The sequence below is a fragment of the Triplophysa dalaica genome, chromosome 6 (genome assembly GCF_015846415.1).
Source record: "Triplophysa dalaica isolate WHDGS20190420 chromosome 6, ASM1584641v1, whole genome shotgun sequence".
NCBI lineage: Eukaryota > Metazoa > Chordata > Actinopteri > Cypriniformes > Nemacheilidae > Triplophysa > Triplophysa dalaica.
The window spans coordinates 557,941-571,675 of NC_079547.1; the positions used below are offsets into that span (position 1 = coordinate 557,941).

The 13,735-nt window shown below is 42.9% G+C and overlaps 1 pseudogene; it reads left to right on the forward strand.

Annotated features, from left to right (window-relative positions):
* Positions 1–13,322, forward strand: part of LOC130424218 (voltage-dependent T-type calcium channel subunit alpha-1I-like) — a 92,295-nt pseudogene extending 78,973 nt beyond the window's left edge.
* The last annotated feature ends 413 nt before the right edge of the window (positions 13,323–13,735 follow it).

A 13,735-nucleotide genomic window follows, 5' to 3' on the forward strand; every position in this document is an offset into this window, starting at 1 on the left:
GTTTCAAAACAAAATCCCTTCAACCTTGCCTTAAAATCACTGGGTATACAAATAGATTTGTCACACAACAAGTCAAAACCAAGAACCAATATATGAAAATACACAGTGTATGTAAAGGTGCAGAAAACACAAATAAACATCATTTGAGATGTTATTTGGAGCATTGGGATCAGTAGATGAGGGCTTAATGCACTCATTTTAAACAACCTCAAATCCCATGAAAATCAACAGTTTTCACTGCCAGTGGCTCCGTGAGCATTCTGAATCCTTCAGCTTTAGCACGAGTCACAATGATTTTGCGCCCCCCTAGCCATAGACTGCAGATCCCCAGGGGTCCCGGACCCCCCTCTGAGAACCTCTTCTGTAGGAGAAAAGGAAGGAGACGCCTTTGAATGACTATTTCTCTGAACTTTCATAACAAAAAGTGACGGGTTGCAGCTTTGAATATATAAGTGTCTGTCAGACCTCAGGTTTGTTGTGATGAAGTGCTGAAAGCAGCATCTTTAATATGATATGACATCAATGCACTGATTATGAATTCACATTTGCTCATCAGAGAGTTTTATGAAGTTTCTCTCTCTCATGATGTATTTGTGCTGAACTTCATTCACAAGTAGACTGAGGATGTTCTCGGGATTTTAATAAACATCTCAATAAAGTGAAATCCTCATCTCATACTGAAGAAATGAAAATATACTGGAAACACATCACAATAACCTGATAAACGTGTGTGTGTGTGTGTGTGTATGTGTGTGTGTGTTTTCACAGAGTCTGTTTTCTCGTGTGCAGAAGATGATGGAGGTGTATCGTCCAGACTGGTGTGAGACCAGAGATGATTGGGCCATTTATTTATTTTCCCCTCAGAACAAGTATGTGTTCATCATCACCTCATGATGCTTCTGCTCATGCTCTTGTTGTATTATTCCAGTATATCTCTCTGCTCAAGTTTGTGATTATGATGTGATATATGATCAGATGATGCTGAAGACTCACAGATGTGATTGACAGTGTCGATTGAATCCTGTAGAGAATTCAGTCTGTGTGATTTCTGCTCCGACAGACCATAAATGATCATTGATATCAACAGATGTCACAGTTACAGACTGATCACCCACCGACCTGTTCATGATCTCTCTCTCTCTCTCTCTCTCTCTCTCTCTCTGTGTGTGTGTGTGCAGGTTTCGGCTGCTGTGTCAGATGATTATTGCTCATAAGATGTTTGATTATGTGGTTCTTTCTTTCATCTTCCTCAACTGCATCACTGTAGCACTAGAGAGACCCAGAATCCATCAGGGCAGCCTGGTACGACTCTACACACGCACGCACGCACACACACACACACGCACAAGCAGACACTCACGCAAACACATATACACACACACACACACACACACACTGACAGACACACACACACACATACATACAAACCCTGACAGACAAACGCACACAACACTGAGAGACCCACCGCATGCACAAACACACACACAGTGACACAGACAGTTTGACTCATCATCATCACGTCTCAGTAGTATGAGAGTCATCTTCAGCTCAGTGTGAAATCTGTCACATCATCATTTATGAATGAAGTGTGAATTCTGCCTGAACAATCCACAGATACCAGTGTGAAGAGACACACACACACACACACACACACACAGCTGATGTGTTCTGTGGGCGTTCTGTTGTGAGTCTGGATGTGTTTTCTCTTGTCAGGAGCGAGTCTTCCTCACCATCTCCAACTATGTTTTTACTGCAATCTTTGTGGCCGAGATGACAGTGAAGGTAAAGCTCACCTGAACACCTCACATCTCTCTTTCTCTCTCTCTCTCTCTCCTTCTCTCTCTCTCACTCTCTCTCTCTCACTCTCTTTCTCTCTCTCTGTCTGTGTCTCTCTGTGTCTCTCTCTGGGTCTCTCTCTCTCTCTCTCTCTCTTTCTCTCTCTCTGTCTGTGTCTCTCTGTGTCTCTCTGTGTCTCTCTCTGTGTCTGTCTCTCTCTCTCTCTCTCTCTCTCTCTCACTGTGTCCAGACATCAGACTCTCTCTTCTGATGTCAGATGATCCCACAGCAGAATCTCTCTCTCTCTCTCTCTCTCTCTCTCTCGCTCTCTGTCTGTGTCTCTCTGTGTCTCTCTCTGTGTCTGTCTCTCTCTCTCTCTCTCTCTCTCTCTCTCTCTCTCTCTCACTGTGTCCAGACATCAGACTCTCTCTTCTGATGTCAGATGATCCCACAGCAGAATCTCTCTCTCTCTCTCTCTCTCTCTTTCTCTCTCTCTGTCTGTGTCTCTCTGTGTCTCTCTCTGTGTCTGTCTCTCTCTCTCTCTCTCTCTCTCTCTCTCTCTCTCTCTCTCTCTCACTGTGTCCAGACATCAGACTCTCTCTTCTGATGTCAGATGATCCCACAGCAGAATCTCTCTCTCTCTCTCTCTCTCTCTCTCTCTCTCTCTCTCTTTCTCTCTCTCTGTCTGTGTCTCTCTGTGTCTCTCTCTGTGTCTGTCTCTCTCTCTCTCTCTCTCTCTCTCTCTCTCACTGTGTCCAGACATCAGACTCTCTCTTCTGATGTCAGATGATCCCACAGCAGAATCTCTCTCTCTCTCTCTCTCTCTCTCTCTCTGAGGTGGTGTCTAAGGGTTTGTATCTGGGCGAGCGAGCATATCTGCGCAGCAGCTGGAACATTCTGGACGGTTTTCTTGTCTTTGTGTCTTTGATTGACATCGTGGTATCAATGACGGGCGGAGCAAAGATTCTGGGCGTGCTGCGGGTTCTCAGACTGTTGAGGACTTTGCGCCCTCTCAGGTGAGGAGAGGAACTTCAGACTTCAGACTCAGTCATGATGAAGGTTCTTGAATGTCTTGATGTTATATGAGATTCTTCTGGGTGTTTGTCAGGGTGATCAGTCGAGCTCCAGGACTCAAGCTGGTGGTGGAAACACTCATCACCTCACTGAAGCCCATCGGGAACATCGTTCTCATCTGCTGTGCATTCTTCATCATCTTTGGCATTCTGGGAGTTCAGGTTCATCTGATGTTCAGTGTTCTTCTCACACACATGTCACTGTAAATCCATCAGCAGATTGACCAGAACACTCACAGTAAACTCCAGATGAACTCCTGATCCTGTGTTCAGTGTAACGTGAAGCAGATAAACACATGTAGATTTGTCATCTGATTAGAATTTGACAAAGTTGATTATTATAGAATTCAGTGTAATAATACTGTAATAATCAAAACATCTGAAGTGTGGATTGAATGTTGACAGTCTTCGTCTCACACACACATACTGATCTCACAATCATCTCATATTTATTGTGTTTTTGTGTGTGTGTGTGTGTGTGTGTTCGTGTGCATGTGTGTGTGCGTTTTCGTGTGTGCATGTGTGTGTGTGTGTGTGTGTGCGTTTTCGTGTGTGCATGTTCGTGTTTGCATGTGCGTTTGTATGCATGTGCGTGCATGTGTGTGTTTTTTTCGTGTGCATGTGTGTGTGTATGCGTTTTTGTGTGCTCGTGTGTGTTCGTGTGTGTGTATGTGTGCTTGCGTGTGTTCGTTTGTTTGTTTGTATGCATGTGTGTGTGTGTGCATGTGTTTGTGTGTGCGTGTGTTTGTGTGTTTTCTTTCCGCAGCTCTTCAAAGGAAAGTTTTATTACTGTGTTGGTTTGGATGTGAAAAACATCACGAATAAGTCGGACTGCCTGTCTGCTAACTACAGATGGGTTCATCACAAGTACAACTTTGACAACCTGGGTCAGGTACACACCACCAGTATAACACAACACACACTTCCACAGCGTTCTCTTTTCTTACAGCTGTTTTAGTTCTGGACGTATTTCTCTTGATCATTTTCTGCAGAGAGATTTCTTTATGTCTTTCCCCGCTGGAGCTTGCTGGCAGCTTTTTTTAAAGGCTCACAGTACATTTTCTGTAATTACTGTATTCTTCTTTCTTATATCTTCATTTGTTCTTTTTTTTATCACCTCTTAGATGTGGGTAGGTTTCTTCAAAAAAACATCACTATAACATTTTTTGGTCAAAGATTCCACCCAGGTCACTCAAAACAATCATTAAAAACAGTTCAAATATATATGTTGAAGGTTCAGAGCTTCTGTACTTTTTCCCAAAGGTTTGTAATAGCGCCACCTACTGTATAACAGTACAAACGCGATTGCCGTAATAACTCGTCAATGGCGGGAAAAGAGTTAATGAAAAGTTTTCATCCATGAATCAAGTCAACAGCTGTGAAATGAATCACTTTATAAACTCTGAAGTTACACTTTACTCAATAAAGAAATGCAATTAATCTTCTCATCCCATGAAGCACTGCAAATGATTTACATGAATACAAACAAATCAAGTTCATTCTAAACCTTTGTTTGGAATATGACATTTCATCACATCACTTGTTGTGTTGTGTTGTGTAGTCAGTCTGGATTATGATTTTGTGTTTAATGGTTGTACTCTTCAGGCTCTGATGTCATTGTTTGTGTTGGCATCTAAAGATGGATGGGTAAATATCATGTATCATGGCCTGGATGCTGTCGGGATCGACCAGCAGGTAAAACAAACACGCACACACACACATGTTGGGTTTCCATGTTTTAAGGGGACATTCCATAGACACAATGATTTTTATACTGTACAAGCTGTATATCATATTCTCTACCCCTAAACCTCACAATCACACAACACTTTCGGCTCTTTTACATTTTCAAAAAAGTTCATTCTGTATAATTTATAAGCTTGTTTCCTCATGAGGACCAAAAAATGTGACAAGGATTTGGGATATTGCCATCTTTGTGGATACACACACACACACACACTTTCAGACATTACAATCATGTTTCTGTACATGGGTCTCAGTATTTTTATAGCTGTCATTTTTATTTTTTTTCATTTTTTTATTTGTTTGTTCTTATCAGTTTTGAAATATGTGAATCTGAAGCTCAAAACCAGTTCTTAGGGTCAATGTTTTGAAAACATTTTCTGAATAAATAAGCTTTACAGTGATGTATGGTTTGTAAAGCTAGGAGGATATTTGGATTGAAATCCCCTGTACAGTTGTGAATCAGAGGCGCTGTAGCAGGCTGTCACTGATGTGGAGAGTACATGAACCTGACAGCTGAATTCTAATCTTGACACAGATATCAAACTTGAGTGGGTCATTCTCAGCAGCAAACCGTGTTTTCAGACGTGTCTCTGCTCATTTTTGTTAGCGATTTAGCTGCATCCACTCACATGAATAAGGTTTTGAAAGAACTAACATGGAACATGATCTTATCTTAATACACACATGTTTGGCATAAAAGAAAATTTTATCATTTTGACCCAAACTGTGTTTTTATTCCCGTGCTACTTATGACTGGTTTTGTGCTCCAGTGTCACAAATATTGTTTTTCTGGTTAGATATGAACTATATTTCTCTAATAAATCTGCATCTAATAATCCACATTGGCTGTTTGTTACTGACATTTAAAGATGGTTAATCTCCAGTGAGCTTTCATTACATCATATAATAAAATACACCTGAACTCCATGGTTTGATATATGTGACGTGATGATGTCGCTCATGAGTTGATCTCTAGCCTGTTTGATGTGTGAATGCGGTTGATGGTGTGTTCACATCATGTGTGTCAGAACTCAGCGTGTGTTTGTGTTTCTTCAGCCCGTGACCAATCACAACCCCTGGATGCTGCTGTACTTCATCTCTTTCCTCCTCATCGTCAGTTTCTTTGTGTTGAACATGTTTGTGGGTGTGGTGGTGGAGAACTTTCACAAGTGTCGTCAGCATCAGGAGGTGGAGGAGGCCAAACGCAGAGAGGAGAAACGGCTGAAGAGGATGGAGAAGAGGAGACGCAGTAAGAACATGTGAAGAATTACACACCATTTCACTCTCACAAGATTTCATTGTGTGTGTGTGTCTGTGTGACAGAAACTAAATGAAATGCAGAATGACATGGAGAGGAGCTAAAGAGAGCAGCAGAGTTGTGTTTTTATTTCTAATAACTGTTGATGGACGTGATGGACCATATCTCTCTCTCTCTCTCTCTCTCTCTCTCTCACTCTCTCTCTCTCACTGTCTCTCTCTCTCTCTCTCACTGTCTCTCTCTCACTGTCTCTCTCTCTCCACTGTCTCTCTCTCTCTCACTGTCTCTCTCTCTCTCTCTCACTGTCTCTCTCTCTCACTGTCTCTCTCTGTCTCTCTCTCTCTGTCTCTCTCTCTGTCTCTCACTGTCTCTCACTGTCTCTCTCTCTCTCTCTCTCTCTCTCTCTCACTGTCTCTCTCTCTCGCTCTCACTGTCTCTCTCTCTCGCTCTCACTGTCTCTCTCTCTCTCTCTCTCTCTCTCACTGTCTCTCTCTCTCTTACTGTCTCTCACTGTCTCTCTCTCTCTCTCTCTCTCACTGTCTCTCTCTCTCGCTCTCACTGTCTCTCTCTCTCTCTCTCTCTCTCTCTCTCTCTCTCTCTGTTCAGGGGCTCAGCGGTTGCCGTATTACGGTTCATACGGTCGTGTTCGTCTGATGATTCACTCACTGTGCACCAGTCATTATCTGGATCTCTTCATCACTCTCATCATCTGCGTCAATGTGGTCACCATGAGTCTGGAACATTACAACCAACCGCAGGTGAGCCAAACTATCACCTGACCTCACGCCAGGCAATCATCACTGACGTCTTCATCTCACCTGCTCTGTTAACATGTTCATGTCACTCCAGAATCAATAAAACAAAAGGTTTTTTATAATAATTCTCATTTCTCTCAAGAGATGTGAAGTGTTTCTATTATGGTGTGAGATACGACCGTTTCATGATGCTGTAGAAAATAAATCATAGTAGAAACAGTGACTTACAGCTTCATGAACTCATTTGTTGGTGATTATGAGCGGGTCGACACCTCATCAGTCATGAACACAACATGACATTACAGAAGAACCAGCACGGCTCTGTTTTCATTTCAGACATTTTCTTGTGTTGTTATCTGAACGTATGACGTGTGTTCTGATGACTGTGTGACAGAGTCATAAATCACACAATGTGTTGATGTCAAACACACACGAGATCAGACTGACACACACACACACACACTCTCTGTGTTTTCTCTCTCAGTCACTGGAGACGGCGCTCCAATACTGTAATTACTTCTTCACCTGTACGTTTGTGGTGGAGGCCATTCTGAAACTCACCGCGTTCGGCTTCAGACGTTTCTTTAAAGACAGGTACACACACACACATCTACAACACAACACTTTAATAAAAAAGAGTGTTTGACAGAACGATGTGTCATGTTTAGATCACAACACACACGTGATGATTGATTGTTGACAGCTGTGATATATATGACGCAGAGCTGTGATGATGTGCTGTGAGACTGTGATGAGGTGTCAGTGTTTGTCGTTGTGTCTCAGGTGGAATCAGTTGGATCTGGCTATAGTTCTGTTGTCTGTCATGGGCATAATTCTAGAAGAGATCGAGATCAACGCTTCTCTGCCCATCAATCCCACCATCATCAGAATCATGAGAGTTCTGCGCATCGCTCGTGGTGAGTCTCTCATCTGTTCAGTGATCAGAACTCTAGTGAGGAGTCAGCTGCTCTACACACAGACATGAAGCTGCGGTCATCACACACATGACAGAAATATTGATCATGAAATGTTTGGGGCAAATGAATGTCTCCTCCTCTGCTCATAGTGTTTGTGTGTGTGTGATTTACACAAATGAGATCACTTCACACTTATCTCTTGTGTGTTAACAGTTCTGAAATTGTTGAAGATGGCGACAGGAATGAGAGCTCTCCTGGATACTGTAGTCCAGGCTCTCCCACAGGTGTGTACAGTACACACACACTTGTGCTCACACACATGCATACACAAAAACACACACAGACACACGCATACATACAGACAATAACCCTGACGCACACTCACAATCTGCACAAAGTCAATGAATGTGTGTGTGTGTGTGTGTCATGAGTTGCGTTGTGTGTTTGTCTTCAGGTGGGGAATCTGGGTTTACTCTTCGTTCTCTTGTTCTTCATCTACGCAGCGCTCGGGGTCGAGCTGTTTGGAGAGCTGGGTGAGTGACATTGTGTGTGTGTACGCTGAGATAATATCATGTTGTGTAACTGTTGTGTTGCTTGTGTTTGTTTCAGTGTGTAACGTGGATTATCCGTGTGAAGGGATGAGTCGTCACGCCACCTTTGAGAACTTTGGGATGGCGTTCCTCACGCTCTTTCAGGTGTCTACAGGAGATAACTGGAATGGTATAATGAAGGTACGTCCAGATGTTTCGCTTCATCAGTTTGTGTGGGTGATGACAATCATATCAGTGTGTTGTGTGTTTGCAGGACACGTTACGTGAATGTCCGCCGGGTGACAGCGACTCGTGTAACTCCAGTCTTCAGATCATCTCGCCCATGTACTTTGTGAGTTTCGTGCTGACGGCTCAGTTTGTTCTCATTAATGTGGTGGTGGCCGTGCTGATGAAACATCTGGACGACTCAAATAAAGAAGCTCAAGAAGATGCTGAGATGGAGGCAGAGATGGAGCTGGAGCTGGCTCAGGGCGCTCTGTGCTGTATGGGACGTGTGGACCGCATCACCGCCACCGACGGAGGAGAGAAAGCAGAAGGTGGACGCAAACACACCGCCACCATACACACACATGTGAAGCAGAGCGACGACACACAGGAAACGCATCATCAGAGGAAAGTCAGCTCACCAGCACAGGTGCGTCTCACTCATTCATCCCGAACCCCTCCAGTCTTCATGAATGAATCTCACATCCGTTTATTACATTCGGACTCTTCTCACCGGCTGTCACATTACATCTTCAATCTGTGTTTGTGTGTGAACAGATGAGCGTCATATAGCATGAGATCATCGACAGACACTTGTGTGTGTGTTTGATTCAGAACACCAGACGTCTGATAACAGCAGAACATCAGACAGCAGTGCTGATTTATCCTCAATGATCAATGTGATTAATGATCTGAATAACTATAATCATCATAATAAGAATAAACATAAAGTGAACTGTAGGCTGTTACCTGTTGCCTGGCAACAGCTGCTGTTACGCTGAGGTCATCACTTTAAATGAGGCTCGACCAATCAAAAATGAGTGAGTGAATAAATGAATGAATGAATTCTTTGTGATGTTCTGTTCTGACGGATGTGAGGAGATCTTGATGTGACTGATGTCGGCTGTGACATCACGCTGTAGATCTGCAAGTCAATGGAGGGCGTGTTTGTGTGTATGTGTGTGTGTGTGTGCGCGCGTGTGTGTGTGCGTGTATGTGTGTGTGTGTGTGTGTGTGTGTGTGTGTGTGTGTGTGTGTGTGTGTGTGTGTGTGTGTGTGTGTGTGTGCATGTGTGTGTGTATGTGTGTGTGTGTGTGCGCGCGTGTGTGTGTGTGTGCGTGTATGTGTGTGTGTGTGTGTGTGTGTGTGTGTGTGTATGTGTGTGTGTGTGTGTGCATGTGTGTGTGTATGTATGTGTGTGTGTGTGTGTGTGTGTGTGTGTGAGTTTAGTTCAGACTGATGGTTGTCCTCCAGTGTCGAGCTCCTCAACGCTCCATCAGACATCAACAGAGGTCAACACAGCTGAATGATTGTCCCTCACACACACACACACACACACACAAGAGTGTATGTATTCATTGTGGAGTCCCACAGCAAAAAATCATCTTCTTTAATCTCTGTTTGTTTTACAGTAAAAAATATCTAAACATCCTGAAACCTAATTTCCTATGTTTATTGTTGTGTTATTGTAAAGTAAATGTGTGTTGTTTTAAAGATGTTTAGTTGTGTATTTAAAGGAACATTAGTGATTGAGATCATGATTGTTCTCCTCCATCTGTTCTCATTTATTCACATCTGCTCAGCACACCAACAAAAGCAGAATCCAGTGATACACATTATATGATTCTGATGAATCAGTTACATCACATTATATATCATCAAGAGAAGAACAATGTCTCATGAACGCATGCTGTAACATTCAGAGAGGTGTGTGTGTGTGTGTGTGTTGTCACAGGAGAGTCAGTGGTTGGAGAGTGTGTCTCTGCTCATGAAGGATTCTCTGGATGGAGAATTACAGATGATTGATAATCTATCAGGATCTGTGTTCCATCATTACTGCTCTCCACCAATCAGACAAGACCTCAGGAGCCAATCAGGAGAGGTGAGGGAATATACACACACACACACACACACACACAGTAAGTGTATTTGACATTAAAGGTTTTAAATCAATCCAAGCAGTGAATCACATGACATTGAGCTGTAACTCTCTTGATCATCATGGTCTTTCACTTCAGATGTGTGTTTGTGAGTCACAATGAAACATCTTTATGTAAATATATGCAGATGATATGCTAATGAGTTGTATATGACAGAACTGTGAAACATGACCCTGGATCATGTTTCAGGTCAAATAAAGAGTCAGAGCATCTGAGAACACTGTGAAAATCTTTGTGTTTGTCTTTTTCCAGTGATGTGAGAATGTTCCTGGGAGTCTCTGCTTTGTAAACTTGATTTTCCAGTTGTTGTGTTGTTGTTGTTGTTGTTGTAGATTCATTTGGCAGAAGTTGAACAAACATCTCTGATGTCAGAGCAGATGTCTGATAGTGCAGCGCTGACCGATCATGATGATGATGATGACATCATCAGTCTGAGTGATCACCTCACACACTCTCAGGTAACACACTACATCTCACACAAGACACACATATACACAACACATTTTTGTCTGTCTGTCTGATATTTGTCTGTCTATCTGTCTGTCTGATATTTATCTGTCTGATATTTGTATGTGTCTGTGTGTTCAGGGGGATGACAGGAGCAGTGAGTCTCACAGCACACAAGAGGTCGTGAGCAGCAGATTTTGTCTGATGAGTGAGACAGCGTTCAGCCGTGAGAGAGACAGACAGGATCAGGATCATCACAGAGGTCAAATGATGTCTCATGTGAGGGGCAGATCTTCTATCTGATGACATCAAACTCATTTCACCAGAGTTTCTGTGTGTGACAGATGGAGACGGGCGAGCATCTTCAGAAGTCTTTCATCTCCCGGTCGAGTTCTTCCACCCCAACACAGCTGCCATTCCTCAGGGAAGCCCCGCCTCCGGGCCGGCACAGGTGGGCTCCAGACACGCCTCTCCAGCATCGTGGGCTTCTCTCAGGTCTCCAGGTGCCAACAGTCGGATGATGAGTCCACAGGTACGGCAGCATCTCACACTTACAGTCAACAACAGAGAGAGAGAGAGAGTACAGTGAATCATTGACTCTCTCTCCCTCAGCACTCGATCGGCGGTTACTCTGGCAGTTCTGGGAGTCTACAGACCATGCTGGAGGAGTGCGTCTCCCCGTCAGGAGACCAGATGACCCCCTCGATCTGTCCCGCCCCCCCTCCAGAGCTCACACAGAGCAGACGTGATGACAACACAAACCCGAACCGGACCCGACCGCACGCTGCCGATCCGTCTGCTGAGACTGGAGGACCCGAGCGAGTGTTTGATAGTGAACATCTCTCAGATGCTTTGAGTTGTTTCTCTTTGACCTCTTTATTCACTCGTGACTCGCTGGCGTCCCCGCTGGCCAAGAAGTGCTACAGCACTGGAAGTTTAACACATGTGAGGAGTAAAGACAGCAGGCGGGTTTATAGAGCGGATCAACAGAACGTGGAGTTCTGGACTGAAGCGTCAGGTGAGGAGAGAGAGACTCGGTCTGCTGTGAAGACCTGCGCTCAGTCTGTAGATGTCAGTTATCGTCACAACAGATGAAACAGAACTCTGGTGGATGATGATGATGAATGTGTGTCTGTGGAGCGTGTGCTGTTGTCTCCATTTGAAGATTCAGTCACGTTTTGACTATCCTTGTGAAAATAAACCATGGTTTTATTAGAGTAAAAGTAATATTACCATGCTTTCATTTGTGTTAGCATAGTCTACTACAGATATTAACCCTGACACTATGTAGTAAAGACATGGTTGGTCTGTGTATATCTGTGTGGAAGTCTGATGTGTGCGGAAGGTGATGAACCTCATGGCATCTTGAGGAAAAACTATTTGCAGAACCTCCAGTATCTCCTCACTGCAGAATGCCAGAATCAGAGAGGTCTCCTCCCACTACATCTTGATTGATTGACACAGGAATCCAGTCTCCTCCCACTGAATAGTGATTGGTTGACACTGTATCCAGTCTCCTCCCACTGCCTCTTGATTGCTCAATTAGTGGACACCTCATACTCGTGTTGTTGCTCTACCTTTTCAGCAAAAAGTCATAACTTAAGTTTTTAATTTCACAGAAAAACAAACTTCCTGAAGATCATCATTTATTATCGTGTTTTTAATAACATATTTTATTATGTTTATGGTAAGGGTTTGTGTTTAATAGCTTTTATTTAAGAGTTTAGGTTAACATATTTAACTGTGATCATTACTTACAGGCGTACACTAAGTTATGATTACATTGATAAGATCAAACATTGCCGAACGCGGTGTGCAAGTTAACTCTCCAAATTGTGGCTGAGTATATAAAGTGGGAGGAGGCGGACCTGTATCCATCTGTGCATGGATGACGTGTTCTGCAGTGAGGACTGTCTCAGAATCTCAGGTCAGTGAAAAATAATTTACTGATAATTCTTTAAAATCAGCCGTAAATTCAAATCCAGCAGAATCCAAGCTAAAGTCCCACATGGATGTGTTTCAGAATGATGAGCGTTGATGTTGAAGTGAATGACGTGAGCTGTAGTTTCACATAATAACACATGAGAGATAAAGTGAGCTCTACTGTAAAGGTGACGGACCTCTTTATATAAACGTGTTATTTAATTCTGACGTCTCCTCTGTCTTCCACTTTGTATTTTGTGTCTCTGTATGAGGTTTATTTCTCGTGAACCTCAAGGATGCCAGTTCTCTTCTGTCTCAGTGCGGCTTCAGGATTTTACTTGACTTTTATTACACAACGAGAGTGTAGTGGACATGAACATGAACTTCTCTCTTCACATGACGCTGGAGGATCATTCTGACCCACTGAATCAACATTAATCATGTAGCTGAATGAGAACACGTGTAACACGTGTGTTTGTATAAGTGCAGGAGACTCTCTCACCATCACACGCCGAGCGTCTCTCACTGTGAGAAGATGCTGAAATGATTTTCTTTCTCATTTGCACAGCTGCTTTGTTCTTGAAGGACTCTTAGAGGTTTTCAGAGCACAGTATTTGCATGATTGGAGTTAAAGTGACTTGATGTGTCCTTAATGTCGTCAGTCCTGGTGTTAGATGACATCTCACATCACTTCTGACGGATGTAGCCAATAAATCACACATTTATTTTCAATCTTTGAGTGGTCGCTCTCTTTTCTGTTTGTGATGTGAAATGGCTTTAAAACATCATCATTGAGAATCAAAGCATTTGTTCCTTTCTGATTTTCACACTAACATAACAATCTATAGTGATAGAAAGCTATGTTTACTGTAACATGTCAAGTGCATGTATGACCAACGAACAGTTTAATGTCCGTGTCGAACATTTCAGTCATATGAGCTGCTCTCATCATACAAACATGGAATACATCATTCTTGCTCAGAATTATTATTATTTTATAGATTATATTCCTAACGTTGTGTGTGATTTGCATGAAGAGACGGTGACATCACATCTTCTCATTGTTTGATCATCTCCAGCAGTACTTCAGTCTGAAAATCATTGAATAACAAATATTTCGTCAGATTGACGACGTCACACATGAA